The sequence below is a fragment of the Thunnus maccoyii genome, chromosome 3 (genome assembly GCF_910596095.1).
Source record: "Thunnus maccoyii chromosome 3, fThuMac1.1, whole genome shotgun sequence".
Taxonomy (NCBI): Eukaryota; Metazoa; Chordata; class Actinopteri; order Scombriformes; family Scombridae; genus Thunnus; species Thunnus maccoyii.
In genome coordinates this window covers 6,534,923-6,552,121 of record NC_056535.1, presented here as the reverse complement: position 1 = coordinate 6,552,121, position 17,199 = coordinate 6,534,923, and the positions used below count along the sequence as shown (strand labels likewise).

General features: G+C 39.8%; 1 long non-coding RNA gene across 1 annotated transcript; it reads right to left on the bottom strand.

The window, feature by feature from the left end:
* Positions 1–228: 228 nt before the first annotated feature.
* On the bottom strand, positions 229–15,971 carry LOC121894761. The gene is made up of 4 exons (XR_006095602.1): positions 15,677–15,971; positions 11,819–11,860; positions 11,618–11,698; positions 229–390 (listed from the first exon to the last, which is right to left on the bottom strand). It is a non-coding gene; the product is annotated as an uncharacterized LOC121894761 (long non-coding RNA).
* Between the last annotated feature and the right edge of the window lie 1,228 nt (positions 15,972–17,199).

Sequence of the window (17,199 nt, the reverse complement as noted above, 5' to 3'; positions counted from 1 at the left end):
TCCCTTCCCCCCTGAGCACCCATGACCTGATGACCATCAGAATCATGGGATCCCACATGAGCAAGCTCAAACACCTATTGACATGTGTCTTAATGTGATGCATTGACAATAGGTTAGTAAAGTTTCATGTGTGTAATTCAAAGCATATAGAAAACATCCAATATTCATAAAAAAGTTTATTCTTTAACTTCAACTCCATTGCAACATTGTCGATTGCATTTATAATGTCTCTCTGTTACTCCAACACAGCATCTGGAAGGACACGCATCCAAGACTGACCTGCAGGGTTATGCGATGGCACAGATGGCGCATAAGCAGTGGAAGCAGCCTCCCCATGTGCACTGGCACCGGCCGTAGATGCAGCCTCTTCACCCTCCATCTCCTGTGTCCCTGGGGAGCCACTGTGGTCATTAGAGATGAGTATCAAGAACTGGTACTAAATTGGTACCGGTTCCTGACTGGTCAGTACTGAAATATTGATAAGCTCTCAGACAAACAGTGCTGCTAGTGGAATTTATGTAAAATTGATTCATTCTAACATAGCTGACATTTTCAAATTCCCTAGTCCCCTAATGATGACAAAGCTGATGGCATCAGGTGATTACGTTTGACGTTGCATAACTGTGTGTTTACATTCTGTGCTCTCCAGTCATTACTTTACTCAAATTCATGAAAATGCAGCTAAATGCAATATCTGCAAAAGGTCGTTGCGTGTAAAGGGGATAACATCAGCAACTTTATGAAACACATACTTCTTTAAATCTGAAGCAGTGCAGCGTGTTTGACTGCTTTAGCAAAGCAGCTGCTCCACCTGCGTCCTCAGTGCAGCCTTCCGGCTCTGATGCTGATGGGATATGCCAAACTAAAAATGTGACTGTCTCAACCTTGTCAATTCAAGATAACACTCACTATCGTTATAAAAATAAGTCTTTAGTTATTAAATCACACAGCTTCGTTATTATACATACAGGAAACTCAGGAAACAATTCAAGTTATTTCTACAAAAAAGTAATAATTAAATTACTCTTGAATCTTTTCACAACTTTTCATATCATGTCTTTATTTTTGCACCAAATTATGGAAAGTAGTATCAACAAGAGTATCGATAAGTAGCAATATCGATAAGCAGTATCAGCATCAATATCAGTATCAATAAAATCCTAATGATACCCATCCCTAATGGTCATTGCCTGAAGCTGTGGAACATTTTGTTTAATAAACAGTTCTGTCGAGCTTAATTTAACCATCTTAATAAAACAACCAACATACCATGTTCCATCTGTGTGTCTGTGTCTCCCTCCTGGTCATTAACAATTCCATGCAAAGCTGAATGGCCCAAATTAGAAGCAATGTGTTTATCCACACTAGATAAAGCAGGGGTTGCTGGTGTTACAAATCAACTGGTTTTCCTGTTAACTGGTTACCTTGGGAGTTTCTCATGGCGACAGCAGACTATCCATCTGATTAATTCAGTTTATGGTTAATGGAGTTCAATGAAACTGTGGGATCAGAAATATTCTTAACCATATTTTAATGTATTTTCTTCAAAATAAAAACTCCCCACCCGGGTTTCGACACCAGGTGTTAAATCTAAAGGAAAACTTACGGTATGTTGTGCTACACCACTGAGCACTACCAATATACCCAAACACACAGCCTATTTTGAAGCAAAAACAACCGTATATTATCTTTGGGTTTTAAAATACCTCTGCTTAACTTGTGACCACTGTTATTGCAATGATAGCAGCCACACAAGCCCAGTTTGTTGCGCCTCTGAAGTTAAACATTTTTGGTAGATCCATAAACCATCAATAAGCTGAATTAATCAGATGGATAGTCTAGTCTATGGAATAATGAGTGATATAATAATGTAATAATAATAATAATATCACAATCAAGCATTTGCAAGGTCAGCAACATTTCCTCTCCATGATTGGAACATCTGCTGTCGCCATGAGAAACATCCAACATTTACAAAGATAACAAGTTAACAGGAAAACCAGTTGATTTGTAACATCGGCCCTCCTCCTGTTGCCCTCATGCTTTCTTTGTGTAGACTGATGGGCTTTTTTGCTTCCTGTTTATAATCCAAACCTTTTTTTTACTTCTGCCAGGGTTCTTTGCTCAGAACTTACAGAGCTGATAGTCTCTGTCACTTCTTTGATGTTCTTTTCATTGCCTTGCCTGATAACTTGTGGCGCAAACAGCATTTTTATATGCAAATGATTGCTTAAGGGAGTGTCTACTAGGGATGTGCAGAGGGCCCAGTATTTGTATTTGTATCTGTATTTGTTGAAGCAGCAAAATTATTTGTATTTGTATTTGAATAAAAGTGGAAAGAGGTTTAAAAACCCTGTTTTTGTTTTTATTACGCTTTTAATTTTAGAAAATTAAAGTGTTACAATAAGTGTTCATGAAGTGTTCCCTTGGGAGCACTTCATTTGTGTCAGTAGTTCAGCTTTATCTCTGGGGAACACCCCCAACTCTGGGAGTGATGTCCAAATTAGGAAATGTGCGTCATGTAGCAGGTGGATGTGACTCTGCTGATAGATGTAACAGTGGAGCAGAGGAGAGAGACTGAGATAGTGATGTGACCGACCTGTGCGCTGGCATTTAACATGGTTTTTTTTTCTTCCCAAAAACAAATCATTTTTAAAATATTTGTATGAAACAAATATTTGTAAAAAAAAAAAAAAAAAATCCACTATTTGTGCTTTGTCGAATAATGTATTTGTATTCTGGCACACCCCTAGTGTCTACATCCATATATGGCTTACAGTGGGAGTGGAAATCAGGCTGCACGTGCGTACAATTACACAATGACTAAGATGTATAAAACAGAACAGGGTGTAAGTACAGCTTTATAATTCTGACGAAAAGAATGCCTATGCATATTTCTGGCTTCGTGCATACACACAGTTTTAGTCATGAATCTACACAGAGTTTTATGCATGTGGCCCCTGGTCTTTCCTCTTTGCTTTGCTGCTCTGGACAGTTTTCTGTCTTTGTTTAAGCGGTTGACACTCAGTAGAAAATGTACTTTAATTCAGTTCCTTTCTTTTGTTGCATGGCAGCATAATTCTGGAAGTCCAAGTTGTAATATAAATTACTTAAAACTGAGAATGAGTCATTTAATTCGTAAAATGGACAGTTTTCACTGCTTTGATTATTCACTTGTGCTGTGAGAGACAGTGTTGTTGTTTGACAGCTGTTGGTTTTGAATCATTGAGTGTGTGTATGAGTGCCCTTTTCTTTCTTTGTGTGGACAAGTATTGTTGAAACCACACAATCATTGTCTGCATCTTGCTTCATTGTTGTTGTTTTTTTTAATCCATATCTTCTGAGTGCCACCTCTTTTATTCCAGTGATCCATTTTCAGCTTGATGTGTTGAATGCTGCCAAACTTGATTAGATACCCACTTTAGGAATGTCATGCAGGTCAAGGTTGCACTGAACCACTTTGGAGAAGAGCCGCTCATTAACTCCTCTACTTATATGTTTGTATTTGTATGTGAAGACAGAGAGACTGCAAGTGCACAGTTCTATCACCTCAGGCTACAGCCAGACTCAATGATGTTAGTTAGCCCACAGTAAATAAACCCACCAGCATTTGTCCCGATCCTCCTCATTAACACTTTGGCACTCACAATATACTGCTAACTTTGTGTTGTTGCAACAACTTTTCTAACATGTTATATTACTGTATTTCCTCAAATAAAAGACAGTCGTCAATTAAAAGCCAGGTCTCTGATAATGACTGGGGGCGTGGTCAACACAAACAAATAAAGGCCAGCCCCAAAAACAGGCCAGGGAAAAAGCAAGGGTGGATGACCTCCTGGCGCCTGCATGATCATGCCGGTTAAGCATAAATAGTAGTTACCTGGATGTAACTCCAGTTCTATGAGTACATGTGTAGTCCTCTAGCCTAGGGATTCTCATTTCAGCCAAGGACCCCTTACAAGATAGAGAATATGCCAGGGACCCCCTCATGGAAGTCCCCTGAGGCATATTCTGATTTGTGATTTTGGGCTATATAAATAAAGGTTGACTTGACATGTAAGTCCCTTAGATTAATCTGATGTAGCCTATTTTTTACACTTCTGTAGTCTTAGTTATATGAAAGAACAACACAGGAGAAATGTATTAGAGAGATATTACGAAGATATTACATATAAAAAAATATTTATACCATCTCAACATAGAATACGTATAAAACAATCAATCAATTAGCTGCAAGTAACACTACACTTAAACAAATTGTCAGAGGCAAATCAAGAGAAAAGGGTGCATTTCAGAACATACACGCACAAGACAAAGTCTTTCACTCTTTGTGCATACATAGACTAGATAAAATGTGGATTACGACTATTTTAAATAATATGCAGTAAAAAATATAAAATATATAAAATATAAATAGTATAAAACAATAAAGACATAAAAAGAACAATAACTGGCCTAGCCTCGGACTTGAATGTGATAGGCCTATGCAGCGGCGCCAGAATGAGTTTTGAAGTGGGGGGACATCCAGCTTTGGATGATGCCCATCTCACCTCACACACACATAGTTGGTCACATAGTTTATCAATTAATGTTACACAACAGCGTTTGAATAAAATATGAGACGCTACTTTTGTTGAAAAGAAAGTTGGAAAAGAGGCTGATGAGCTGCTAACCCCACGTGTCATTCATAAACAGTTAGTGTTAGTGTTATGAGTTATAACCGACCAAGCTGATGTGTGTAGAGGTGTGTGTGGTTATTCTGCAGAAGCGTGGGACCAGATGCATAAAACTGTGTAGATTTATGACTAAAACTGTGTGTACGCACAAAGCTAGAAAAATGAAGATGGATTCTTTTCTTCAGATTTATAAAGCTGTGCGTACGTATGGTTCTGTTTTATAAAACTCAGTCATTGGGGAACAGGGCGCACGTGCACGAGCCTGATTTCCACCCCCACAATGAGCCATAAATGGATGAAGATACACCCTGAACCAGCTGTTTTCATATCAACATGATGCCTGCTCCACCAGTCTGTGCACCTGCCAGTGAAACTAACTGGAAATAAAGTGCAGTTTAGGTTCTCCAACAGCGGAACAGCTGTCATTACGCATGACCATTACGCACAGCCGTGTGGCTCTTTACAGTTAACTCATCGGTGATATCTGAGCAATCTCATCATAGTTTGCAGCGCTCATCTCTAAACCGACTTTACAAGGTGCGTCACAACTAAGGATAAAATAAAAATAATATTAACAGCAAAATAAAATGTTGACTCCTGGGTAAATTAAAAGAATGATAAAATTACTCACACAAAGTAATTAATCAGTGTTACCTTTAAATGAGCCTTTGATTGGCATTTTACAAATCTCAGTGTAAACGCAAAAACAACCACACAATCAGTGCAGCTGGTTATCAACATAAACAATGTTTGACTGAAAGATTCTGCCTCAGCTTATATTTCCTCTCCACCTCATCACATCACCCTCCGATTGCTTCAGAAGAACATGTGTACGGTCTGAAGAATGTGTGAGGTGCGCACATTCTCACCGTACATTCTGTTTTTATAAATACCAGTTTATGTGTGGGAAATGGTGTATACATGTTTTTTGTTGATATGCATCATTTATGAATCTGGCCCCTGGTTTTCAGCCGATTTAATGAAGGTAAATACAGTGAACTGATGTGCGTAACGGCACTGCGCTCTGACGCAGCATCTCAGAGGCTGCAGATTTTTCAACATTTCAGTCCTGCTGCCTTCAGATGCTGCAGAGATTTAATGAACTCAAGAAGAAGCTTCTCATACAGTATAAACAGCTGTGGACGGCAGATACTGTAAGAATCACTCATTTACAGATCAGTACAGACACATTTATAGCAAGTATTTAGTTTGCACGTGTTGATAAAATCACAAAGTGGCAGCGGAGTGACTTTGCTCCAGAAATAGACGTAATTCTGAAACTTCTAAGACCCATTTTCTACAAAAACACGAACAACTCTCTCAGCGCTGCGTATTTGCGCGTCTCCTCCCGGCAGTTCACCGTGCATGCAGCGCTGGGAACCACAATACCAAACTGTCCGTGTGCTGCTTGAGCTCGTCATTGCGCTATCACGAAAAAATAGGGCACAATGTTGTATTTGGTGGTCAAATGATTTAAACTAGTCTGAACTGGCAGCCATAATAGGCTACTCATGGTCCTCTGTGTTGTGATTATGATTGGATTTAAAGGTCCAACATGTTGGAGTAGGCTTCGACGTTATCGCCGTGACTGTAATACCTGGCTTAGACGTTAGCATTTTATTACCATAACACCTGGAAGTGGGGGGACAAAAAGTCTCGTTGTTCCCCCTATTCCTATGCCAGTGGGCCTATGAAATTGTTCGTAGAGAGGAAATCGTTTTGTGTAAATAAGTAATGAATGATAAAAGTCTAATCAGTAAATACAGGCTATAACAAACCGAACACATGCCTGCATTGCAACATATGTATCAAGTAGTTGCAAAACATCTGCAACATTGCTACAATCCCAAACCACTATTTTGTTTTGGCATCCAGCTCTGGACACTATTGAAGTAATGAAAGACTGTCCATGAAGCTGATTGCTTCTCTCTGCAAGTGAAGACACACATAACAAACTAAATCAATAAATGCAACATGTGACATCTCTGTTGCTCACACATATAGTCCCCCCCCCCCCCCCCCCCCCCCCCCCCCCCCCCCCCCCCCACACACACACACAGAGTGAGACAGAGAGAGAGAAAGAGAGACAAAGAGAGAGATAGCGCCCTCTTACCATTAATGTGAGGGATGGGCTTGTCTCTCGCTGGACAACTTCTCCATCCATGGAGAAATAGATGAGAGGCATACACATAGGTCGATCTCCACTCCCATCCAAGCCCTGGACTTGGTCTTCATGGTGGTCAGCGCTGAGAATGACGACTCACAGGTATGTGGGTGGAAAGGGGAGCAACATCTGCATGGCAACAGCAACGAGTTCTGGATACTCCCGTTCAACCCTAGGCCAAAAGTCCACATGTGCCCCTAGGCTGAATTAGATTGTTAACGTCTAGTCACATGCTAGGTTCAGCAGCTCCTCCTCTGCTTTTCCACTGAGACTCCGCACTGATATACGGGCAACGAAGGGGTCACGCACCGAATCACAGGCACCTGTGTCAACGTCAGTGAAATAGTCATTGAAATAGTCACTGAGGCAAGATGTGAACCGATTGAATTTTTCACAATCTCAGCTGGTATTTGATTTGTGTCCAAAAACTCCATGAGTTGGGGGAGCATGTAGTTAATGCCATTTTGCCCTCTCCAGATCTCTGTTTTGCCACAGGTTGCCTTGATATTGTCGCTTACCTCCAGGATAGAGGCATATCAGCCTTGAAGTAATAAATTGAGTTCGTTCAGGAATTTGAATACATCTGTGAGGCAGGCAAGCTGTGCGATCCATTCGGGTTCCGAGAAGAGCACTGCAGTAGTAGGCTTGTCATTCTGGATGAATTCACACAGCTCTGAGCGCAGTTTGTACACCTGCTGTAGCACTTTTGTATGGTAGAAACAGCTCAGCTCTGAGTGGAACAGCAGGGTGTCCTGTCCTCTGCCCATCTCCCTGCAGAGCTGGCCGAATAAACGGGACTGCAGTGGCTTAGATATGATGTGGTTGACCACAGTCACCACGGTGTTCTGAACAGTGTAGCTCAGGACTCAATGATTTTGACGCCAGAGCCTGCCTGTGCACCATGCAGCGGGTAGCTAGCATCATTGGATTATGCTCCTTGGCCCAAGCAACCACCCCACTCTTGCGTCCAGTCATGGCAGTTGCCCCATCCGTGCAAATTGCAATGCAATTCTCCCAACTCACATTGCCAGTCTCCATGAACATATCTATTACACTGAAAATCCCCTCACCCATTGCTCACCCTGTCAGCTCTTGACAAAATAAAATATCTTCCTGAATCCTTTCTTCCCACGGGTAACAAACCAGCTCAATGAGCTGAGCTGAACTGGAGACATCAGTGGAATCCAATTGAACCGCAAATTTAGACACTCTCAATCTTTCCAGGAGTTGTGAGTTGATATCGGAAGACATGTCTTCAAATCGTCATCTGGTGGTGTCATTAGACAGAGGTACACGTCTCATTTTGGCAGCCATATCTTTCCCCACCATCACATCACACGTCTCCACCACAGCAGGGAACAGCAGCTCCTCCCTTATCATGTGGGGATTCTGAGCCTTAGCGATCCTCTGTGCTACCAGGTAGGGGGCCCGCTGTGCTTTAGCAGGAACAGACGCAGTTGTTCTCACCCTTCCTCCCAAAAAAATAAGACCAGTCTTTTTTTATGTAATCTGGATGCTTGGTATCAGGATGTCTCTTCAATTTGAAAGACTTCATTGCCTCATTGGCAAGACACTGCAGGCATATAATAGGGCTTTTCCATTGACAATTTTGGCTGCTCCAAGTCAAACCATGCCGTGTTGAATTGCGTTTCTGTTACCAGTTTAAACTCGCCAAACTACGCCCGAGATGGACCATCTCCAGAGTCGGGCCTGCTGCTTCATATTAAAAGCTCTCCACCGACAAACTAACGGAAGACTTTTACTGCGAACTTTTAGGAAATGAAAGGTGTTTATTGCTTAGTTAGCGGTGCTATTTATTGTTTGTGTCATGTTAAGTTACTGCTGATGAAAACACAACATTTCCTACTTTTGCTGCTTCGTATTAAAAGCTTTTAAATAACAAAATAACAGAGGACTTTTATTATGAAGAATTTATAGGAAATGAAATGTGTTTATCCGCCGTTTTACAGCCGCTCCTTTGACCACTGGTCACAGCCAGCCACTACTTCGGATTTAAAAATTAAAATACTATATATTGAACTATGAAGCCTTTTATAGAAAAAAACCCAAAAAAACCCCACAGACCCCCGGCAGAGCACCACAGACCCCACTTTGAGAATCACTGCTCAAGCTGATTGTTACAGAGAGGGAGGGGGGAGGGGGATGGAGGAGGGGTGATATTGTTTATATACGGTGATAACGGCACACTTCAATAATAATGACAGCAGTGACACTACATGAGCGTGGGTAATCAGGGTAACTATGGTAACTTGGCTAAGCTGGCAAGCACACATCCATGAGCATGCTACCCACATACCGCTAACAACAGCTAAGTGATGCACTGCCAAAACATCCCGGGTGGAACTCAAGAGCTAGAATTATTGTTCTGCATGTTGAATTAAGTGGATTACTGGTAATGCAGTGACAAAACTTTAACAGATCAAACGGAAGCAAATCAGAAAACAAGGAAGTTTTGTACTAAAATATGAGCAAATATACTTATCAAACAGAGGGAATTAGAAATAAAGACCTGTCTCTAATACAAGCCTGCTTCCAATAAAGACCTGGTACCCTCTGTAGTTGAAGTAAATAAAGGCCCTGGCCACTATTTGAGGAAATTTGGTAAGCACTGTCTTGTGTTGTGATGTCTGGTCTATAAGTACTCACTTAACTGCATGCAATATACTGTAAAGCAGCAAAAATGGTCAGGATGTCTATTTAAAATACTGAAATATTGCTGTGAGTGATGTCTAGTCTCTTGTTTCAGTGCAAAACAACAGTCTGACAACTGTTCCGTCACATTCTGCAATGCCTCTCATTGGGTTTTTTTCCTTTAGTAGAAAACTGAATCTCTGTTTGGTGTTGCAATAGCCTGAATGCTCACATCGTGCTTCCAAATACTGCATTGACTAACCAATTCTGTCAGTGAATATGTGCATCTGAAAATGTATAAATATATGTGTTTTATTTCATTTTTGTTTGCAGTGGTTGGGCAATCAGTGTCTATGGTATTTTTCCACTCTCAGTTAAACCTTGTTGAGTGTTGATAGTTCTCACTGAACTGCCTCATATTTATTTGTTTGAGTACATCTGAATTATTTAATCTGTGCAGTTGAAGCTATGAATCACCTCTGCTTTACTGTATATTGTTACACTTTGTTTTGATAGAGGCATATGACCCTCCAACCCTGTAATATAGAAACAACCGGGATATCTGGGACACAACAGTCCCCAGTGCTTATCATGTGATTATTGCTGGCAAATTTTTTTTCATTATGATCTCAGTTAGAAATGTGAAAAAGCCAAAACAAGAGGGAATCATGTGACAAGCAACCACATCTTTATCATCTTGAAAAACAGGTGATGCCAAACTGTAAAATAACACTATACTGTGCAAACAGCTTAATTGTCATTAATTATTCATCACTACTAAGCCAACAATTGGCCACAATATATGCTGGAACATGTTGTAGTCATGAAAATTTAATTCAGTATTGTGTAAAATACAGTAGTTATCTTTGGGAATACAGAACATCTATATACAGCACGAAGAGGAAGTGAATGAAAGTCTATGCAGCTACAGAATCAGACACACTTTCTGAAAAGGGGACATATAGTAAATATCTTTTATATATCTTATATACTGTAGCTACACTGACTGATTGGACTTACAAAATGTGAATTCATAGGCCTGGTGCCCCCAGGCAGTCAATATATTAATTATTTTAATTACACAGTCTCATTATTTTTTTTATTACATGATGCTTAATGTATGTTATTAGCAGCCACTCACTTATTATGGCAAAATATTATTCAGCCATATATTAATATTGTAGCATCACCAAATTATAATCATTATAAATCATGTCCTGCAAAGGCAGAGAGCAGTGACTACAGAGCAAGTTAAGTTGAAAAAAGGGTTTTAAAGGTTTCAGGCTGGCTGTCAAAGTGCATAAGAGATAGAAAGTTAATTTTATAGCTTTTTAGGGCAGATTATTTTACCAAAAAGCCGTAGAACCTACATAATACCTAAAAAATGCAGATACTGCACTCTGCCTTTGGATAAGCTTCAAGGAGAGAATCTGTATCTCAAAAAAATGTTCTCTCTCAGCTTTCCTGTCCATTTTAACTTTGATTGTACTTAAAGTTCATGGTGTAGTTATGTTAATCTTCAATTGAATAAATTAATCTACAGTTTAACACACTTAAATATATATAATTTACAAAACTTTAAACAAAATTACATGAATCCTAGAGTTAAAAAACTCAGACGGCAGTAAGCTAGTTATTTTTGATTGAGTGAGAAAATTGCAAAGCCGGCAACACTGCTCACAGCTAGCTTTCATCTGCTTTAGCTGTCTTGTCAACTGTCTCTCTGTGACAGATTGAATACCATGCCAGACATGTAGTAACTGCAGTGGGGGCAGCAATAAAAAGACAGAATGCAGTTACTACACTATACTGCACTTAGTGCAGATTGGCTTGTTTTTTTTTAGCTAAAGTTACTCCACATTTTACATACTTCTTCATGAAAATTATTCATTTCTATGGCATCATTTTTCGTACAGTAAAACACTTCAAGAACTCAATTTTGGCCAGATAAGTGGTGAAAATAATATGTCACTGCACTTTTCCTTTGTAGGGAAGCATAATTCATGATATTTCACATTTCCTCAAAAAAAACAAAAAACAAAACGGATTGAGTTTATTCTGTCTCAGCCTCTAGGCTATGTACAGTCGTGTTCAACTCATTTAAGAACACTGTTGCTTCACTGACCTGTGCATGAACTTCAGCAACATTCTATGACCACTGAACTGTAGAAGTGCTGCAGAGTCATGCCGATCAAACGCTGCATCCCTATTAAATGCAAAAAGAGTAGAAAGTAGGGAGAAATGGGCTAGGAGGTTAGGGAGGCATAAAGATGGAGATAAAATGTGAACAAATTAGACTGGCTGGAAAACATTAGCCGTTACACACCTTGAAGCAGCCTTCGACAAAGTAATTCACTGCAGGCAGACACTGGAATTAGAGGAGGGAGATTGTAAAGATGGAATGCAGAGAGAAAATACATGTCGGTGAAGTTTGGAAAAGAGCTTTTAACTTGCAAACTTTATCAAGAGCTGAAACGAATTCTGAGGGATAAATAAAATGTTTAAGTTGCGGTATATGAGAAACCAGATGTTATCTCAAATGATAAATCAGATACATGTCAAGTAGATATGACCGTTATGAACAGGATATTGGGCTTCCTTACAGACACATTTCACTATCTGGGTCAGTAGTGTCCTCATAGCGGCACATTTCATCGACTCACTCTCCCCCCTGGGCTCTGCTCTTCCCACATGCTTGCATATTTTGATATTTAGATAGACATTTTATCACATTTGTGTCTTATGTTTTCATTCCTACTGTTTTGCAGGAACAGGGACAATGATAAATTAGTTTTATCTGAATTTGATAAGTAGCCTGTTTATGTTTTGGCTGCTTTCTCTCTGAGGCAGTAATAAACAGATTGGGGAACTTGGTGTAAGTAAGTCTTCAAGGAGTATGGTGATGGTGAAGAAAACTAATGCTTTTCCCTTCTGCACTGAAAGCACTTGGGTGCAAATGTAGGTGTTAACAGAAGACTAAAAGAATCAGTCTGGCTCTTGTAAACTGCTTCATTTGAACATGCAGGGATGTGGCTTCCCATGCTTGTTTAAGTATGCAGCATTTCTCATTAATTTTAGTTATTTTGTTTAATTTGACTTGCATTTGGACCATGTTTTTTATTATTTATACTGTGTTTTTCCTACTTCTACAGAAACCCTGTCTGCAAACTAGATTTCTTTTGAGGCCAATTAAGTTTTAGCTGGATTGAATCGGACTGAATTCAAATGAAACAGAAGTTTTGTCATGTCTTGTCATATGTTAATGAAACTGCCTTGTACAGGCAATGATAGGACATGTTAAATCATGACTACAGTACAAAAGGAATGAACTGGATGTTTATTTCCATGAATGGCGAGGAAGAGCAGAGACCTCTCAGGGAGAAATATAAATAGTGCATGAAGCTAAGAGCCTCTCAGTGATTACACATGGCCTTTTCTGCAGATGTTGATATACTGATATTCGGAGACGTTCAGCGATTCCAAGAGAGAACCGATGGCAGCATTCATCTAAATTTGCCAGGAAGGAAGGAACATGAGGACATTAATTGGTATGATTCAGTCCAGCGCTGAGCACAATAAGCAGCTGTGTTTTCACGTTGGAGTGAGACTGCGATCGTCTGAGGCTGTGAATGAGCACAGCTGTTTTTCTTTACCTGCACAGGTTTGAAGGTTGAGCTATGAAGATGTTCCCGTTGTTCCATCACATGGCCCTGCCAAGCTGGGGCCTTTGTTCCCTGGCAGCATGCCACCCCATAAACCACTGCCAGATGAACTGTGTCATGCCCCACTCAGTCTGGTTTGTAGACGGGGGATGCAGGGAATAATCTATTCCATTTGATAGCTTTCTGGCATAGATTTGAGTGGCTGTCACAGTAACTTAAGAACAGATTTGCTGTCAAAACTGAAATATTATGTATATCACCACCCATCTATTAAGGCACATTCGCACCCCCGGGCCTCAGTGCTCTCTGTAAGCTGAGAGTATCTATTTATCCACGATCTCGGCTCGGTATGTGTAGCTTCAGCAAGAAAGTTTGAGAAACAAGAATTCAAAGAGTATCTTGCAAGAATCCAATACATCACTCTCCTACATAGGATACAGAAGCAGTAGGCAGCCTTATAAGCGGTGGCAATTAAATTATCTTGTTTCTAATCAGAATTTAATCTGAAAAAAAAAATTCCATTAGAAGTACAATTTGGGTGTCCAACTAAAGAAGGAGAGAAAAAGAGAAACGGATCAGACAGACATCTCAAACATTTTCCTCTAGCAAAGCTGAGTGATCTAGTCCAAAGTCAGCTAAGACAATATTGCACAGCTGGACACAAATGACGAATTTAACTAATTATTTCTTCTGCCAATGGGTTTTTCCAGTGATGTAGAAATGTAGAAACCTGGCTCGCTGGTGGGGTGTCAGGGTCAGCCATCAGGGTTAACAAGTGAACAGTCCCGTCACAGATGTCTTCCAACACTTCGCGCAGGCTTCACAGTGAAGTCAGGCATTCCACTCCAGACTGCCCCACCACACCGATCCACTCTCAGCCCGTAACAATGTTACAGGTAATAACAATCACAACAACATTAATCTCAATAATGGTAGGCTAATGGAATGGCTGACTGTGTTGGAAACAGCACATTTGTCTGTTAAGAAACCACATGGAACCAACACGGACCAAAGACAGAGTTCAAACGCTAAATGCTTTGGGCTCAGCTGTAATTACTGAAATGAGAGTGTTCAATTACGCAATTCATCAAAAGATAATGGGTGTTTGACAGTGGGCAGTGTAACATTGCTAATTAAAAAAAAACAATACCAACAACAACCAAAACATCAATACAGTATATTCCCACTATGCAGTCCATTCTACCAAAATATCAATACACTTGGCTTTTGTCTGCAGACTTCTGAAACTCTATGGTTCATCAAGCACCCGTCATCCATGACTTCTCACTCAGAAGCTTTTGGAGGCCCACCGGTATTAATTAAAACCAGAACAAGCTTCTCAACACAACTCTGGAGCAACCTCAGACCTCCTCAATTAGCTTCTGAACAACATGTGTTCTCGGTGGTTTCTGTGGTTACATAGTTTCAAAGAAATAAAGTGTATCAATAAAGTCTTACGTCCTCCAAAGGTAACAATGTCACCAGTGCTCATTGTTGAGTTCCAGCCTGGTCGCCAGAATAAAATGTTGGCATTGTACGTTTCTGCAAACCACAGAAACGTTGAATATCTACGTTTCAACACGTGAAATACGTAGCGTATTAACATTTCAACAATACGTATCATATCAAAATGTCAACAAAACGTATTATATCAACATTTCCAAAATATTATCATCTTAACATTTCTAAGGAGACGTAGTTCACATGTGATCTATATGAGTTTATCTTTCCTATATAGGAGAAGGAGGGGCAGGTGGATGGTTAGTAAGTTTGTTGGCAGCAGCAAGTTGGAAATCAGCAGAAAACATGGTTGAGACCACCTCGAAACCGAAACCAATGTCCGCTTCCCGTTTCAACCGACTAAAGCAAGTGTTTTTAGCGAGACGTCAGGACATTTGCAGCCGTTTTTTCTGGCGAGAAAACCAGCTTTTTTTAGTGAGACATCAGCCATTTTCATTTTATTTTTTATTTTTATTTTAACCCAAACCATGATCTTTCCCTAACCCTAACCAAGTGGTCTTTGTGCCTAAACCTAACCAGACCTTAACCACAACGTTGTCACACCATAAAACATCATTATTCAACTGTTAGCAATGTTAATATGCTATGTTTGTAGAAATGTTGATATGATATGTAATACACGTGTTGAAACGTATATATTCAACGTTTCTGTGGTTTGCAGAAACGTTCAATGTCAACGTTTTCCTCTGGTGACTGGGTTGTAAGTTCTCAGGTGAAGCAGCATGTTTCTTTACTTTTTTGTCCTTGTGTCACTATACCACTGCCTATCTAGTGATAGTGATGTACTAATTACTTTTCATTCTTGTACAAAACCAATGTTTTTTTGTTTGTTATTTTAAAATCAAAACTTAGTTATCAGAACTGTCATGGTGCTAGGCCATGCTCTCTGTAGAGTGGGCTGCACTCTGGCCAAACATGCACTGCATTGTCAAATTCTTGAGTTTATTCCATCAAGCCGGCACGATAGACTTTGCTCTAAGTGTATAATTAGACTAACTTACCATCACACGACTCTTTGCCTTGTAGTCAGGTCTCTATGCTACATTCATTTATGTTTCAGTACACAAATATTAGTTGTGCTCCATGTGCTCCACTTCATTTTACCTGCTGGCCAAGAATCCAAACTGACAAACAGGAAGTGGGAGAATCCAAAGGACTTTATAGTAGGGGAACCCAGACTGTACCAGGTGGGTTGGAGTACACAGGGGATTATTCATTGTTTGGGGAATTAGTCTTTTAAAGTACCCCAAACAATATGTTTGTCAATGTTTTCTATGTTAGGACACTTAGAATAACAGGTAGAAATTGTCCATCTTGTTTTTAATTAGAAAGGTTATTTTTGACTTAATTGATTGTAATTTAACTTTGGTTTGTCTGAAGAGGAGGGGCTCCCTGTAAAAAAGGCAAAGATAGAAGCTCTCAGGTGTTTTTTTTGTTTGTTTTGTAGCATGTGCTAGCTGCCCAAGTCATGGGTCTAGCTTAGATTTTATTTTGGTCTACTGATGAGTTTCTATATATTCTGTTGAGAAGTTTTTGGCTTTTTTTTTTTTTTTTTTTTTTTTGGCTTGAACTGCTTTTGTTTATCTGGTATATTCTATAAATAAACACACACCAGGTTTAGATCACTCCTGCCTTTACGTGTCCTTCCTCCACCACTCCTAACAAGAACATTAATGATGGCTGAATATTATTTTATACGTATCACAAACTTTTTCCACAACAAAACCCATGGGTGGGACATCTTTAAAAAGAAACTTTTGTTTGAAGGTATGTCAAAAAGTCCTGATGCAGGCCCAGTGGGATTTTTTATTTTAGTGTTATTTTATTCTTCTTATTTTTTTCTTATTTTGGTTATAACTTTTATTCTTTACATTTACAGCTTTTGTTCCAGAGAGGAACAAAGAATACAATGTCTTAAAATGCCATGGCTGGTACATGAACTAGTGTCAGCTTGTTAATTTCTTTGATTACCAACTGTCAGTGTTGAGAGTTGTGATGTAATCAATAAAATCATCAATAAAAGTTGACTTCTACAATATTTCAAGTAATGTTTCCTCTAGCATACACTTGGCATGGCCCCTGGATAGCTTATGGAAGTGGGCCACTTCAAGCGATGATGCGGCACTGCTGGCCCAGACAAAATGGATGTGAGCCTGAAATGGCCCACATATCCCAAATCAAATTTGAGCCTTTTTTGGTATGCGGTGCTCTCAAGTATGTATATTCTGGATGTGAGCAAGTCCTGGTTTATCTGGTTTGTTCTTGGTTGACATACGGCTTGCTTGTGGTCCAGAACTCTGGGAAACAGGAGCGGATCACCCAAGTGCCATCATTCCATGCGGTATGTGGGCCGGGTGAAAGTGCTGAAAGTGTTTGGTGTGGGCCGGATCTGGGCCACAGCAATTTTGCTATCTGGGCCTCTTGCAGTAAAATTACATTCTTGGCATAGAATCAAATATCGTTTGATCAAAAAAAAGTAAGCCAGTGTTGTAGAATGATGTATGTGAGAAAACGAGGGAACTTG